The 16,060-nt window shown below is 47.7% G+C and overlaps 1 protein-coding gene and 1 pseudogene across 1 annotated transcript in view; both read right to left on the bottom strand.

The window, feature by feature from the left end:
* Positions 1-7,639, bottom strand: part of KLHL25 (kelch like family member 25) — a 30,815-nt gene extending 23,176 nt beyond the window's left edge. Inside the window, exons 1-2 of the mRNA XM_066635818.1 lie at positions 7,515-7,639; positions 5,116-5,192 (exon numbers count right to left, since the gene is read on the bottom strand). The gene's annotated coding sequence lies outside the window, so the exon portion shown is untranslated. The remainder of the gene's footprint in view (positions 1-5,115; positions 5,193-7,514) is intronic.
* An 8,076-nt stretch (positions 7,640-15,715) lies between these two features.
* LOC136659818 (5S ribosomal RNA) lies at positions 15,716-15,835 on the bottom strand (annotated as a pseudogene).
* Positions 15,836-16,060: the final 225 nt, after the last annotated feature.

The raw sequence follows: 16,060 nt of genomic DNA, 5'->3' as shown, positions 1-16,060 counted from the left end.
TCTTGGCCACCCCAGAGCTAAAGGGCAGCACATACTTTGTGTCTCCATATTAGAATTGCACGAGCCATTTCACATTTGACATGCAACTCGGCATCCTCAGAATCTTAGCTCTGTATCTTCCAAAAATCATTCATGTCTCTAGTCCTCAAGGTTGGCGAGAAAAGCTTGAAAATGGGACTAGTGACGGCTGAAGTTTCAGAAGATGTGCAAATGAAACAGGACCGATGGAGAGAGGTTATCAATGGCTGCAAGTCCACTTCCAGGCAGGGCTGGCCCCAATACCAGTGGGGCGCAATTTGGGGCACTTGTGCAGGCGCCCCGTTTCCAGGCAGCTGCGGAAAGTGCAGCCATGGTGAACCAGACGCTCACCGACTGCCTTCTGAGACTGCCAGATGCTGACTGCAGCAGTAGGAGATCTGCACACTGCCCCACTGCGGCGGGGGGGGGGGGCAGAGAACAGGTTCCAATGTCATGACATAGGCCACACTGCCCTAAGGCCAGCCCTGCCTCCAGGTTCAGAGCCTTTGAACACCAGTTGCAGGGGAGCAGCTGCATGTAACAACTCTTTCTTTGATGCCCTGCACTCCAAAAGCATGCATGAGATGCCAGATCCTGGACTATACAGACCTTTCAACTGACCCAGGAGGACTTGGGATTTCCAGTATCCAAAAGGGGGGAGAAGGTAGAGATTTCTACACACCTCTGAACTATTTCTTCATGGAAAAGGGGAAGCTAAATAAATTACGCATAATACACAAAAGGCATGAAAATGTCCACCTTCTACTCAGCCAGGGAAGTCAAACTTTATCAGTGTCAAATGTGGATTGGCACAGATTCCAGATTATTAAAGCACAGGCAGTTCTCTGACACTTTCCTAATCTCAGCCTAGCTCCACTTTTCGCCTGGTCCGGTCTGTCTAGTTCCACTCGCTCCTCACTGCTAAGTGTTGCTTAAGAAGTCGATGAACCAGCAAATCCCTCCCTTACAGAGATCAGGTGTGCAGTGCAGGCTAAAAATACATTCACACTGGTGAACAGAGGGAGCTGTTAGCAGGGATGTTCCTAGTTCACACCTGGGGAGCAGCTCTGGCTCAGTGGCAGTGTCCTATGCCTCACATGCAAAAGGTCCCGGGTTCAATCTCTGGCAGTATTTCCAGGCAGGACTGCCTGGAACCTGGGAAAGTTGCTACCAGTCAGGGCAGACCAGCCATGGAGCTTCGCAGCCCCGCGCCCGGGGCAAAGCTCTGTGATGGCGCCGCCCCCCGCAGGTTATTGCCACCCCCCGGGCAGAAATCCACCCCCCCTACACACCAGAGGCTCATGGAGACTTGTGCGACTTCCCCGGCGTTATAAACTGTGCTCCCGGCAAACCAGAAGCAGTTTCCGCCCCCGTCGGGAACCTCAGAGAGGCTTCCGCGGGGTCCAGCAGCCGGCGCCTGGGGCATTTGCCCCATCAAACCCTATGGCAGGCACACAACTGGTGCAGACAATGCTGAGCTAGATGGACCAAGGGCCTGACTCAGTATTAAACAGCTCCATAAGTGCAAGTTTCATCTCTGCCAAACATTTCACACTGTTTGTCAGGTTCACTGATATGCAAAAAGATGATAAGAAGACAGGCTACACTACAGGGCTGTTGTAATGAGGACTGTTTTTGCAACAAATAATTTCCATTCACGGCATAGTTCAAGTTTGTCACGTGGATTACTGAAGCATTGAAAGCAGGGTTTACTCTTAAACCCTGTAAAAATGTTAAGCATTCTTATTAATACTTTTTGGCTCTACAACAGGGGTGCTCCAAGTTTTTGGCAGGAGGGCCACAACATCTCTCTGACACTGTGTCAGGGGCCAGGGGAAAAAAAGAATTAATTTACATTTCAAATTTGAATAAATTTACATAAGTGAATATATGAGAGACGGAAAATGAATAAATGAATTCAATCCAGTTTATGATCCCATTTACCCTAATAAGGGGGGGATCTTCATGCCAGTTTATGATCCCATTCACACACATACAAATGGAAGGGGGGGATCTTCCACACTTTCAGACACATACACCCGCCTGCCCCCTTGCCCTCCCTCCTTTGCTTGGGCTGCCTGCCTGCTCACCCAGCTGCATGCCTACCTGCCTGCCCACCTAACCGCCCTTCCTCGCTAGCTAGGGCAGCATGTGCTGCTGCTCCTGCCTGCCTGCTTGCCTGCCTTCCTGGCCGGCTGGCCAGCCAACAAGCCCTCCCTCCCTCGGAGACATGTGCTTCGGGTTGGGCTCCCCTCCCTCATGTGGGATCTCTCTCTCTCTCTCTCTCTCCTGCACTTCCCTGGCTCAGTTGCAGGAGGGGAGGGAAGCAGAGCCAGCCCAGCCCATGGGCAAGGCAGGGAGAGACCTCTCCCCCCCAGGGGATCTCTCTCTCTCTCTCTCCTGCAGTCCCCTGGCTCAGGCTGCAGGAGGGGAGGGGAAGCCAGCGGAGCGGAGCCCAGCCCAGCCCATAGGCAAGGCAGAAAGAGACCAGCCAGCAAGTGCGCAGGGTCTTTTACAGTGGGAAGTAACCTGAGACCTGCGAGTCTCATGTTACCTTCGCACTATAAAAGGCCCTGCACACGCGCTGGGCTTGTCTTTCCTTCACTGCCACTGAGCTCGGCGGCAGCGAGGGAAAGCAAGGCGTGGAGCTCGCACGGCGGGCCAGCGTGGGCAGGGGGTGAGGGCCGAGTGCCCACTGGAGATGGGGGGACCCCCTGGGGGCCAGATGGGGACATGCAGTGGGCCGCAAGTGGCCCGCGGGCCAGGGTTTGGGCACCCCTGCTCTACAAAGCTATGCTTCTGGGGTGAAAGTCCCCAATTTTCCCCTGTTTTCAAGCTCTTCCAAGCCCACAGGATTCTGTGACACCACAGCATCCCAAAAAGGACTGCTGAAACATACTGCTGCAGCAGCCGTGATCCCGGGATGCTTTGCTGCAACTCTTTGAACTTAACGCAATGACAGAAAGGCCAACACGGCAGAGCAGCCAAGGTCATTCTGGAGATTGCTTGCTTTCAGCGTCCAGGTCCAGCTTGGGCAGTAGACCCTGTCCAGTCCCCTTGCTGAGACTGTCAGGCAACAGCTGACCGGGCATCCAAACACACCTGGCCAGGACAAGGGGCAGGTAAGGTTGTCCAGGATAAACCATCCAATCAGATGAATCCACAACAGCATCAAACCTAGGGGTTTTTTGTTTTGTTTTGAACCACACACAGGAATGCTTGAGTGTTTCGTCCCCAGTTTGTCACTTCATCATACCAAGAAAGGTGTTTGCCATTTGCCCGTAAATCTCCTTGCCAGCTTTTGCCAACCACCTCCTTTGTCAGTTCAGTGCTTGGAGCAAGGTCATCTGGGAGGGGGCAGGGCATCACATTTCTCAGACCTGCACAATCCGCTACTGTTTGATTTGTAAGAGGAACCACCACCCCACCAACCCATTTTGGTTGATTCCCTCTTAAACGGAAAGGGAGCCTCTCCAAGACAATCTCCTCTCTGGGCTTCCTAGACTCGGTGGCAGCAGCAGAAAGACTGCCAACTTCCTAGTAAACCCCAGTCTGACCAATAAGAAAAGTGGAGTGCAAGGGAGAATGGGCTACAACTAGACCCTGGGTGCTGCACCCATTTGGCTTCTGCAAATCTTTCCCTCGCAACCTGCAAGACACATTTAGCACATGAGATGAAAGACAACCACACAAGGCAGTCTGCTGAAGGTAGGGGCAGAACCTGGTCAGTGGTGCTGGCAATGCTGGGGCAGCAAGGACAGATAAGAACAGCCCTGCTGGATCAGGCCCAGAGCCCATCTAGCCCAGTTTCCTGTATCTCACAGCGGCCAACCAGATGCCCACCAGACACCACCAGGCCTCCATCAAAGCACAACACTGGTGCTCGACACCAGAAGGGGGTCTAAACAGAAGGAACCCCAGAAGGCCCTTGTGCGCTCTCAGAGGATGAGGTAGTGATGTCCCCTCCATTGAGGCCATTCGGCTCCTGCCATCCCAGAACCACCTCTGTTGGTGGCTCAGCAGAGTAGCCAAATTCCCCGCATTGTCAAGGCTGCAACACTCCGACGTATGCTTCTTCCTTTCCCAGAATTGCCTTCTGCAGTTCCTGTATGCAACTTCATTACACAACATCAAATCAGCTAATTTTCCTCTCTTCTCTTCCTCTTCTTGCATTGTATTTTTTTTTTTTTGGGGGGGGGGGGCACTGGTTTCAACTGCAAGTCACTCAAGTATATTATTATTATTGTTAATATTATTATTAGAGACAAAGCAAAGCAAGTACACCTTATCTAAAGCTTTGCTCACTGCAAGAAGCTTACTAGGGTTTGCTTCTGGTTTTGAGTCACAGCCAAATTTCTCCTTCCACTGGGCCAGATTTTGGATGCCACAGTATACATCATTGCAGTTAGATAGGATCTCAGTACTATATAGTACTTGGTACTATGTACTTCCATGTAGAGCTTATGGAAGACGACAACCAGAAGATGTCTAGGAAACAGCCAGAGATTTGTGCAGTGGCTAGAACTCTGCACCTGGGCAAGAGAGAACTGGGTTCAAATTCCTGCTCAGCTGGAATCTGGGGAAATTCCAAATTCCCTATGCACTCCAAGCTCCATGCTGACCTTAGGACAGTCATTCTCTCTTAGCCTAGCTCAGGGGTCTCCGAACATTTCGGCTCCAGGGCTGCATCATATATCTTAACATGGTGTGAAGGGCCAGATGTGGCCTGCAAGGCTGGGGTTTAGAGATTCCCTGGCTTGGCCTACCACATAGGTTTGTTGAGGGAGTAAAGCGAAGGAGAAAGAACCACGTGCACCGCCTTGGGGGGAAAGGCAGGATGTAAATGAAATAAATATTTATAGAATTGCACTAGAATGCAAGCATGTATATAAAGAGAGCAGGTTTCTAGTCCTCATGGCTGTGAAGATAGTGGGAGAATGCCTGGCAAAAACTCAATAGTGTCAGACTAAGATTTCCCATGGTTGGGAGAAAGGAGCCTTCAGTGCTCCTACCCAAAGACTAGGAGAACAAACAACATTAACAATTGTGGAATATATATAAAAACTAAAATAAACTTTAAAACTAAAATTGGCTTACTTTATATAATTTATGCAGGTTGCAGAATTCAGATGTTCCCCTTTTTTCCTTCTTCTATATGCAGAGTACACACGGCCCTGGAAACAGCAAGAAAAACAGAATGTCATGAGCTTTGGATCTCCGGGCATAGCATGAAGGCACAGGTTGCAACCGTCTTGTTGAAGGGAAGAAGATCTGGTCAGTGTGCAGAGGGAAAAGCCCCTGGCACTCCTACATATGCTATCTTGAGTTTCACGAGGGAGGAAAATAGGACACAAATATAACGATGATTGGGATTTTTCTTCTTATGGGACAACTGATCCAGAAAAAGACAAGGGGGGATTAGGATGTGTGCCTGGGTGTTGCTGGGTACAGCATGCTGGACAAGCAAAGCCACTGCAACCCTAGGGAATAGACCTGCAGGTACGCAAGACAAAGACTAGCCCTAAAAAGGCAGAATTGACCGAGTTATCCCTGTCCAAAGGTGGGCAGAGCAGAAAAGATTTTGAAAAGGTATTGTTTTGCTTTGAATCATGCTTACAGCAGAGAAATAAACCAAGCTAACAGGCTTAAAGGGAAAATGCTGATCTCTTTTGGGAGGGTCAGCAGGGGAAGGAAAAAGTGCCCCCCAAAAGGGTTAGTCCAAAGAGCAAGCCTTTTAATCCAAATGGGTCAGCTGCTTCCACTCCCAATAGCTGGAGTTCAAAAACCAGAGGGTGCCTCTGAAAAACATGTCAGTTTCTGCGGTTCATTGTTTTGCCAGCCTGATCTCTGAAGGGGAGGCCCCATTGTTTGCTGCTGACTATTAAGCAGAGTTTGAGAACAGAATGAGATAATAAATGACTGTTGGAAGAGATCCTCTTATCCAGAGAGCAGGGTGGGAGGGAAATGGGGGCTTTTGTCTTCAAAACATGGTGTGCCCCTAATGGTCCTTAAAAACACCTCACTGGATTTCTTTTAAGGCGCATGAAATGAAGCCCACAAAGGAACACAACCAATTATCTCAGCTCCCCTTTCACACGCAGAATAATCTGATATAGGTCACCAAGGGTATTGCTTTTTATTTTTTTATCACATGCAAGCTGTATTTATTCATTTTTTAAAATTCCAAATGAGACAGGACAATAAAAAGGAGGATGATCTGGATTGGAAAGCTTTGTCTGCGCTCATCAGCCAAGGATTACAGTACTCCAGGGTCTCATATACTCATATCAGTAAAGGGACAAGGCATTTACTGTAGCAATCCATGACTCTAATTAAGGTTCCTGGGGCATTCAGATTTATACTCCTGAGAACAGGCAAGTGCTAACCAGAGAGCTATTCTGCTTCACCACCTTCCCAAAAAGCATTCTGTAAAGTGGCTGCCCCTTCAAACAACTGTCATCCACGCATAAACCCAGACACACATTCATCAACATCAAGTGTCCTTCTCCGAGAAATACACATGGCTTTTAAAGCTATTTTAAACACCCGGCTTGAGCAAGAGGTCTTGTGATAACTCCAAATCTCACATGTGTCCCTTCATGAACCTTTGGCTGGTCCTAATAAAAAGGACAATAAAAGGTTACTAGCAGGAGGGGGGGTGTGTGTGACAGAAAGAGCATAACTCTAATCCAAAAGGGAGATTTTTTTTTTTTTTAAACTGGAGTTCATAGGAAAATGTTTCACACCCAAAGTCCCTGGAAGCCCATTGCATCAAAGGGCACAACATAAAACAGAACAACAGTAGCCAACTTACAGCCCAATCCTATCCACATTTTCCTGGGAGTAAGCCCCATTGACTTTAATGAGACTTACTTCTGAGTAGACATGCATAGGATTGGGCTTCCACTGGAAGAACCCAAAGCTTTTTTCTTTTTTAAGCGACAAAAGCAAGAATGAGATGGTTTTTCATTCAAATTATGAGTGCTTTTCCCCCAATCTGTTTTATCACCACCTAATCTCTCTCTCTCTCTCTCTCTCTCTCTCTCTCTCTCTCTCTCTCGTGTTCCTTCTTTCTGTCCCGTCCCCCCATCATTATTTGCAATGTCTTAAAGGTAGCAATTAGCAGAACCAAATCCCTTGATCTCACATTGACTCCCATTGGAGCTGGCTCTCTTAGGCTGCAATCCCAGTCACACTTCCTAGGGAGTAAGCCCCCATTGACTATAATGGAGCTTACTTCAGAGTAGACATGCATAGGATTGGGCTCTTTGGCAGAACTCAGAATCAATCTGATAGGGGAAGGGCAGAGCAACAACTCCAAAGCTCACGTCTCAGTCCCTCTCCTTCCATGTTTGTCAACTGCATCCAACGCACTCTCTGTGCCTCTTTTGTCCCACATCATCCCCCCCTTCTAGTCCTCACAGCACCCACTTCTTCCTTAACTTCTCAACCAGCAGAAGGGCGGGGGGAATGAATTGATCAGCAAATATGCTCACCTCTGAGATCTCCCCCAGGGTGGTGAGCCTTTCCCCAGCAGCTCACAACAAATGATCTCTCCCTGGATTGCCACTCATGCCCTCCACTTCAAAGGTAACTCGCTCTCACTGCATATACAATGTAACGAGGGAGGCTCTTGAAAGTAACTAGTTTCCCCAAACAGGAGGAGGGCAGATCAGCCCACAGGCCACTGCAGCCAATCAGCAGGGAGAGCATTGTGACGGATGGTGCAATGAAACCAATTGCTGGTTCTCCTGGAGGAAAAGAGGATAGAGTGTATCAGAACATCCACCAATCAGAGGATGGGAACTGAGCTGTGTGCTGCTGGATTTGAAGGGAGGGGAAGAGAGCTTAAGCTCTACTTGATATTTAAAGGGACAGTACAGGAGGCTTTAAATCAGAATAAACACACAATTTGATTGTGTTGCTTCTGATCTCCAGTAGGCCATAACTTATGTGAATACCTTTGAGTGCAGGTTTCCAAACAAATTGAACTGCATTTGTGGACATCTTCCTATTCTCCTTTCTGGTTGGAATTTAGACTGTAAGCTCCTCGGGGCAGAGACATTCAGCATATATCAACCCTGGAACCAGGGGACGTCATCCATGAACATTTGACATCTACTCACACCACTAAAATTGAGGGTGGGGAGAGTTAGAACAGACAAAAGAAAAGACGGTATTTGTTTCCCTGGCGTGAAATTGGTCTGTGGAACTCCTTGCCACAGGATGTGGTGATGGCATCTGGACCTAGTTGCCTGTAAAAGGGAATTGGAAATATTGATGGAGGAAAAGTCCATCGCAGCTTACAAAACGTGATGGGTATGTGCAAGCTCTTGGTTTTGGAAGTACGCTACCTCGGAGTGCTGGGTACGGAGTGCCAGGTGCAAGGCAGGTGTCTTGTGTGCTTCCCTGTGAGTCAATGGCAGCTGGCCAAGATGAGCCTTTGTCCTGATCCATCCTCTTCCAATGTTCTTATCCAGAGCTCTTTTGGTTCTTCCTTCTGGAACCTGGTGTGCGCCTTAAACTACCAAGGACCATGCAGACTACCAGAGAATCTGTTTCTGTGGGTTCCCAGCTTTGCCATCGCCCAGCCCTTGCACCCATCTTCTGCTGAGCACACCCCCCCCCCCAGCAATATGTAACCTGGACCACATCAGTTACCAAGGACCAGAAGAGTCTGTTTGCTACAAACCAACATAACCCTTATAAGCCATTTGGGCAATTGTATATTGGCTGAAAAATGGGTAAAAACACACTAAATATATGCACATGCCCCAACTGTCCCTGTTGACAAGGGACAGCCACTATTTTCTGATACCTGTCCCTGGTGATAAAAAGCCATCCTTGGCATTTTTCCTGATTCTTACCTTTGGGGATGGTTTGTTTAGACTGGATCACTAGACCTGCAATTCTCCAGGCTTCAGCTCCCTCCCTAGGGTCTCTAGAAGCTAAACCTCTGAGTGGGTGGGAAGATGCATCATGTCCCTAATGTACATGCATGTAAAAGCATGCATAGGACTCCTAAGGTGTCAGACAGTGTGCACAGCCTGTGATTTCACATACTGTAGCAGCCGGAGTCTGTCTGGAACTGTTGAGAAACTGCATTATTTTGGAATGCAGTCATGTTAACCAATCTGCTATTTTTAATTATATTCTATTTACGTTGCCATATCAATGGTTAGATTTCTATTTTTAGTAGGAGGTTTATATGAAGTTTGAAGAAATTACTAATTCTGATTGCAGTATGCCTAAATAGTTGTCTAAACTGGTTTGTTGTGTTATTTGCTGTAAGCTAGTGGTGCTCAAAATGGTGGGTCACGACCCACCATAGGAACTAAAAAAGTGACATTCCCCCTTCAGGGGAGTGGCTCAGGAATGAGTGTTCTGTGGCATTGCAACCATCTCCCTACCTTTGGAATGGGGGGGGGTCTGTGGACCTTGGAGATGGTCCAGGAGGCCCATAGCCCTCTCTGCAGTTCTTCCCAGACCCTCTCTGAGGCCCGCAGACCCCTCCCCCAGATGTGGAGACAAGCCCCTGAGTCCCCATGGTACTGTGATCGCCGTGGTGCAACCGGGGCACATTCCCTCCTCCCGGTCCCTACCCCTACTAACACTTACCAGCTACTGTAAGCCATTTTGAGCATATTTATATATGTAAAAGTGATACACAGACCATGTTAACTATGATTTGACTGTGACCATTGTAGGATGTTCTGGATAGCGATGGCAACACACAGGAGATGCTCTTTGATTCAGCGAGCTTTGACGGCGAGTGTGAGGGGCCATTTGCACAGTGTGTTGAGGCGCATGCAGTACTTACCACACTGCCCTTGTAACTAGACTACTGCCTCAAGTGAAGCCCTTGTGTCAGCCCTTGTCTCTGGCTAACTCAGCCTGCTGTTCATGTCTTTCTGTTACTTTAATGGCAGTCTGCACATGGAGAGGAATTTATAGGAGCTGCCTGCAGAGACGGTCTGGGAAGGGAAAGAGTTGTGAACCTTTCAGAAGAGTTCTGCCTTGAAAGGGATCTCTGCCCCATGTGGGAGCCTGGGGGTGCAATCCTGACCCTCTTTCCAGCACTGAAATAAGGGCAATGCAGCTCCGACGTAAGGGAACAAGCATTCCCTTACTTTGAGAAGGGCTCTGTGAGTGCCACCCAACTGCAGGATGCAGCACACGTCCCCTTGGCACAGCTATGCCAGGGCTGGAAAGTTGGTTAGGATTTGGGTCTAAGGCTACAATTCTATTCGCACTTTCCTAAGAGTAAGCTCAATCGACTATAATGGGACTCACTTTTGAGTAGACGTGCATAGGATTGGGGTCTAATTATGCTCCGCTCAGCAGACTTATGCCAGTGTACTTCTTGCTCTACTGCTTCGGACGTTATTTGGCATCAGTGAAATGTCGCACAGGAAGAGGTCCTTTGGCCGCCTTTAACAAACTGTGAATGTGCTTCATATCAGCTCCCAGTGGCTACTACTCAGTGGCAAGGCTGGCAAGGAATGTTGCCAAGCAGCAATTCACGAAGCTCTGAGGTGCCCAAGAAACATTTTGCCCTTAAGTGCCGCCTGTTTACAAGGGTTCATGGGAATACGCCTTCATGGGAGGGCAGTTTGCGAGAGAGCGTCCATTTGAAACCAACAGTATAGACATGTTCCTCCCAGGTGAAAGAAAATCTCAATTGTGCATTCTCAATTATGCAAGGAGCAGCAAGCAAGAAAACCTGGCAATAGGCTAATAAGTGTTGAGCACATTTCACAGGCAGCATGGACTGGGCAGCATGATTTGTTCAGTACTTTTTGCCAGACCTTGTTCTCTTGCTTCCCCAGACAACATCCTCCTTTCCCCCTTTGTGGTCCTTGGACCCCCCCCCCCGAATACCTGTAGGATGCCTCCTCTTACTTCCTTCTCACTCCTCTTTCAAAGTTGCCTTTTCTATGAAGTTGTTAGCACATTCCCTTAGTTATTACGATGCATGGATCTCAGCTTAACTGCAGTAACTAAAACCATGACACTTTCTTCCCCTCTTTGCCTCTGCTTCCATTTCCCTTCCTTTCCTTCATTGTCTCCATCGAGTGGATATGGACATTGTAAGCCCTTTGGGGCAGGGAACTGCTTTTCCATTTTTCGGCGAAAGTACTGTACCTATGGATGGCACTAAATCAGTGGTTTTGAAATTGAGGGTAGGGACCCACTGGTGAGTTGTGACCTGTTTTTGGGTGGGTCGCCAAAGGATGATGGAAACATTGCCTCAAACTCTGTTCAAAAATCAGATACTGTAGCTGTTAATCACCCTGCAAGGAGCTCAGATCCTGCAGTTTGCAAGTATGTGTAAATATAGGGAGATACATGTTTGAGGGTCTTTTTTCCTGATTACTATAAATAAATATTTTTTTTCTAGCTCTCCTTTTTAAAATGTCTGGCAAACCTAGGTGGGTCCTGATATATTGTCATTTAAAAAAGTGGGTCCCAGTGCTAAAAAATTTGGGAACCACTGCACTAAATCAGTAGGCACACCATCAGATACCAATTCTCTTAACGCTATATCTTCCTTCTTTCTTGCACCCACATTAAACTGGGTTTTCAGTAAGGTGTAAAGTGCCATCTTGGTGCTTCTTGAAATGGAAACATCACACAAAATTGGCACATTGAAGTGGAAGACCTTGTTTATCTGAATGGTTCTTGCCATGTTGCTGTTAAATCTAGAACCAGGAGCAGACTTCCACTTGGAGACAGCTGCAGAGGGAACAACAGATGGCCTTGTATGGCAGGCTGGTGGTGGTGGTGGTGGGGGGGGCATTATCTGCTCTTTCTGAGAAATGCTAATGGGAAACTAATTAGGTACTCAGAAGGATCTCTTGCCTGGCCCAAGGGACAATGGCCCTGTTTAGGGTAGGGGAAGTGCTGAGGAGGATGGTGTCAGTAATCAGATCCTCTTTGAGTTCAGGCCAAGTTCAGCGGATAGTTTAAGATTACAAATGCTTCACTTTGAAATCTGCCCAGTCTTCTCACAACACAAATGAGAACAATTTTAATTTTGAAGGAGCGGCAGTGAGGGAGTACCCAGCTTACTAGGGAAAAAGCAAGGCCAGTGACGTAGTTAGAGGGGGTGCAAAGCACTACGTTTTGCAAATGCCTGAATGCGCCATGCAAGCAGCCCCTTCCCCTCCCACCATTTTGCACTCACCACCCAGAATGGTTCCAAAGGGGAGGGGGAAGGAACCACTTGCATGGTGCATTCAGGTGCCTGCAAAATTAGTGCTTTGCACCCCCTCTAGGTATGCCACTGAGCAAGGCCAAGCCACCGTTTGTGTGCTACCTGCGATCAGCCTTTCATTTTTATTTTTTTTTCTTTTGGAATAGCTTGGCTTTGTGGGGGGCGGAATGCGAATCAGAAAATCTTCCCTCCCCAAGTTGCAGTAGACACTAAATCCAAACCTCCCTTTGCACTCAGTCTCCAACAGTCCCCTTTGCTATGAACACATGAAAATTTCTGGCACTGGTCCCTGGCAAATCACTGTTGCTGTTTCACCCCTCCCCCCCCACTTTTTTAAAATTTATTTTTAACAGATACAAATGATAATCAATCAGCATCCTGAAGGGCTGGCTACTCTACTTGGAAGATTTTCTGAATGTATGCTGGGAAAGTTGCCTTTCAAGGTTCTCCTTTACTGCATGAAGGAAAGAAATCTTTCTGCCCGAGAGAGCCCTCTAGTGACAAAAAGAAAATCCATTAGTTTTTTGCTATTTTACATCAGAGTCTTTGGGATGTTTTAAGGCCACAACTCTTGTTTTCTCTAAAATGGATGCTGACTTAGAGTTTAGTTAAGCCCACTCCCCACTTGGGCTGCGATCCTCAACACTCTTTCAAGGAAACAAAGGCCACTGGATTCAATAAGGCTGATTGCTCCAAATGCAGTTATTTTGAAATTATTTGTGTTCTCCATACATTACGAACCATGCACGTGGCATTTTCAAAGAAAGAGAAGGCAGGTCCCTGCCCCAAGAGGCTTGCAGTCCAGAAGATGGACACAGAGGAGACAACGGTGAAAGGGGAAGGATGTGGAGGCAGGATAAATGGGAATAATATATGATTACTTCAGTGACACATACTTGGACTTAGTTACAGTGGTGTACGGAGAGCTTTGCTCCTAGGAGGACTAAAGGGTTGGCTGAAGCCTTCACAGAAGGCCAATAAATTCTATAATGGGTTGGTAACGTTTACAAATTGAAACCTTACCCATTTCTGTAGTGGGGCATCCTATTATGGGTTACTACTACATTTCTTTTCCTCCCACCCCCCAACCAAAATGAGAAACACAATGGGTAAAGTGACATTTTTAATTGAACTGAGTGCTGTTGAACAAGAAGTAGGTGAAGAAGAAGAAAGTTTCTTGCGTGGGCAGAACAACCTGGTATCTTAGCAATCCCAGCTTTCTAGAAGTCTGTTCTCCAATTTACAGATTCCAGAGTTCCCTAAGAGAAAGGCAAGCTTGTAAAAGCAGAATATCAACAATGGAGAGAGAGAGAGTGCGAGGGGGGGGGGGAGAGAGAGAGAGAGAGAGAGAGAGAGAGAAGCAGGAGAAATGGGAGAGGAATGAAAAGAGATAAAGAATAAACAGAAGTTGGTTCCCCTTTATTGCAAGTTGGCTCAAAGGTGGATCTGGACAGATCTAGGACATCTCCAAGCCCATTGCTAAGTCCCCCCAGTTTCTACACCTACCAGTGGCATAGCTAGAGGGGGTGCAAAGCACTAGGTTTTGCAGGGAGCCTCACCACGGTATGCAAGCCGCCCATCCTCCTCCCCTTTGGAGCCATTCCAAGCTGCAAGAGCAAAACGAAGGTGTCTGTTTTGTTCTTGCAACCCAGACTGGCTCCGAAGGGGAGGGGGCACTAGCATGGCACGGTGAGGCTCCCTGCAAACCTTAGTACTTTGCACCCTCTCTAGCTATGCCACTGACACCTCCTCATGTGTAGAGGCCTATATAATTAAAATGCATCCTCTTTTGCCTTTCTTTCTCACGCCTTTAATTGATCTTCTTGGCTTGTATTTAATGACAAGGTGCTACCCTCTCCCAGTCAGCCGCCCCATGGCGTGGGAGCCAGTGCGAGAGTAGGGAGGCCAATGAAAACTCTTCTCATGCTGTTTACACATTAGCCCTTTTGTCACTGTGCAGAGTGCTGCTTTGTGAAGGTCTCTTTATTAAATACAGACGGAGGTGTGAAAAGGAGGACAGCCATTAATGGAGCTGCATTGAGAGCAGTAGTGAGGCCCAGGGAAAGTGGCTTGAGGTGGCACACAGCCATTTCAACAGGGTGAGCGGTGCGTGGTTTCTCAGAGAGTTGTGAGGTGGACATTCATCCGCTTATGGCACAGAGGGGTGTGATTCTGACATGGGAGATCAGTGCAATGCTGTTGGAGACAGTGAATGTAAGAACATAAGAACAGCCCCACTGGATCAGGCCGTAGGTCCATCTCATCCTGTATCTCACAGTGGCCCACCAGCTGCGTCAGGGAACACATGAGACAACAAGAAACCTGCATTCAGTGAAATCCCTTGCACATGGCTTTCTGGGGAATAGCAAGAGGGGGGTGCAGGGGTAGCAATTGCACTGGGGTGCAGACTGCCTTGGGACAGCAGTCTGGTTGCCCACCTGCACACTTTGTGCTGCCCACGACTGCCGCTCCGGCCTCTTGCAAAAAGTGCCGGAAAAAAGGCACTCTTTGCAAGAGAGGCAACAGTGATCGCAGTATCTGGCCGTTTGCTCCCCTTGCTTGGGGGTGGCGATTGGGAGGCTTGGGGCAAGCAGGAGGGGGATGGGGTGGGGGGAAGCAGTGGAGCAAGGGAGCAAGTGACCAGAGACTCCAACTGCTACTTGCACCTCTTGGGGGGAAACAGGGCTTGGGGCTGGAGGGTAAAGGAAGTGGCAGATTTTTTTATTTTTCAATTTTTTAAAAAACCCCTGGGTGTGACGTCACTTCCGAGTGTGACATGCTGCTGCATCATTTTAAACTTTGCCCTGGGTTCCAGGGTGGCTAGCTATGCCACTGGTTGGAGACTGATTGCCCCCATTTGAAAGATCACAAAGTCACCTGTGTCCATCCACTACTTCAGAACTGTGGAGAAGTAGGGGCAGACCCTCCCAAATTTTTGACATTTGGAACACAATTTTTTTTGGGGGGGGGGCATTGGGGAGCATTGTATGAATAAACATGGCAGTTCTTGTAGGAATAAGTGAAGCTGGTTTCTACTGTGTCAGACACTGACTGGGCTTAGTCCTCCAGGGTCTCAGAAAAAGGACTTTTCCTGGTCTTACCTGGAGATGTCAGGGACTGAAACTTCTGCATGCAAAATATGTAGTATTTTCCCCTCCATGGCTGTTAGTAGCTTTTGGGGGGGGGGGGGCAATGGCAATTTATGTTCCAGAACTGATGAGGGGCAAAGTCAGAATCCCTTCCCTTGCCCCATGACCTGGATCCAAATCAGAACCCTAATGTTTCTTTTTAAGAAACAAAATACTGTATTATAAATAATGTAATGCAGACAGTATTACTACAGGACATTTTACTATCAAGGTACATGTATATATATTTAATTGCACATTTTCTTGTTAACTATAATCATTCATCTTACTTTTGGGGATATAGAATTAGTTCAATGGTTGGCAACCTTCAGTCTCGAAAGACTATGGTATAAGCCTACAGCACCCGGTATTCCCTAGCGGTCTCCCATCCAAGTACTAACCAGGCCTGACCCTGCTTAGCTTCCGAGATCAGACAAGATCAGGCATGTGCAGGGTAACAGTTGCTGCATTAGTTCAATAAAGTTTATGTTAAAGAACGAAATGTGGCAAATTCCAGCCATGGAACTCTTTCATCACATCTAATTTGAGTTTTAGGTTTTAGATCAGAGGTGTCAAACTTAAGGCCCATGGGCCAAATGTGCCACCCTGAAGCAATTTATCTGGCCCCTATGATCAGTGGGGTCTCCCAGCTTGATAATTGAGCTCTCATATATCTTGTTAATATGAACAAGATTTG

Source organism: Tiliqua scincoides, chromosome 8, assembly GCF_035046505.1.
Source record: "Tiliqua scincoides isolate rTilSci1 chromosome 8, rTilSci1.hap2, whole genome shotgun sequence".
Taxonomy (NCBI): Eukaryota; Metazoa; Chordata; class Lepidosauria; order Squamata; family Scincidae; genus Tiliqua; species Tiliqua scincoides.
The sequence above is the reverse complement of the archived record's forward strand: the minus strand, read 5'-3'. Positions and strand labels throughout refer to the sequence as shown.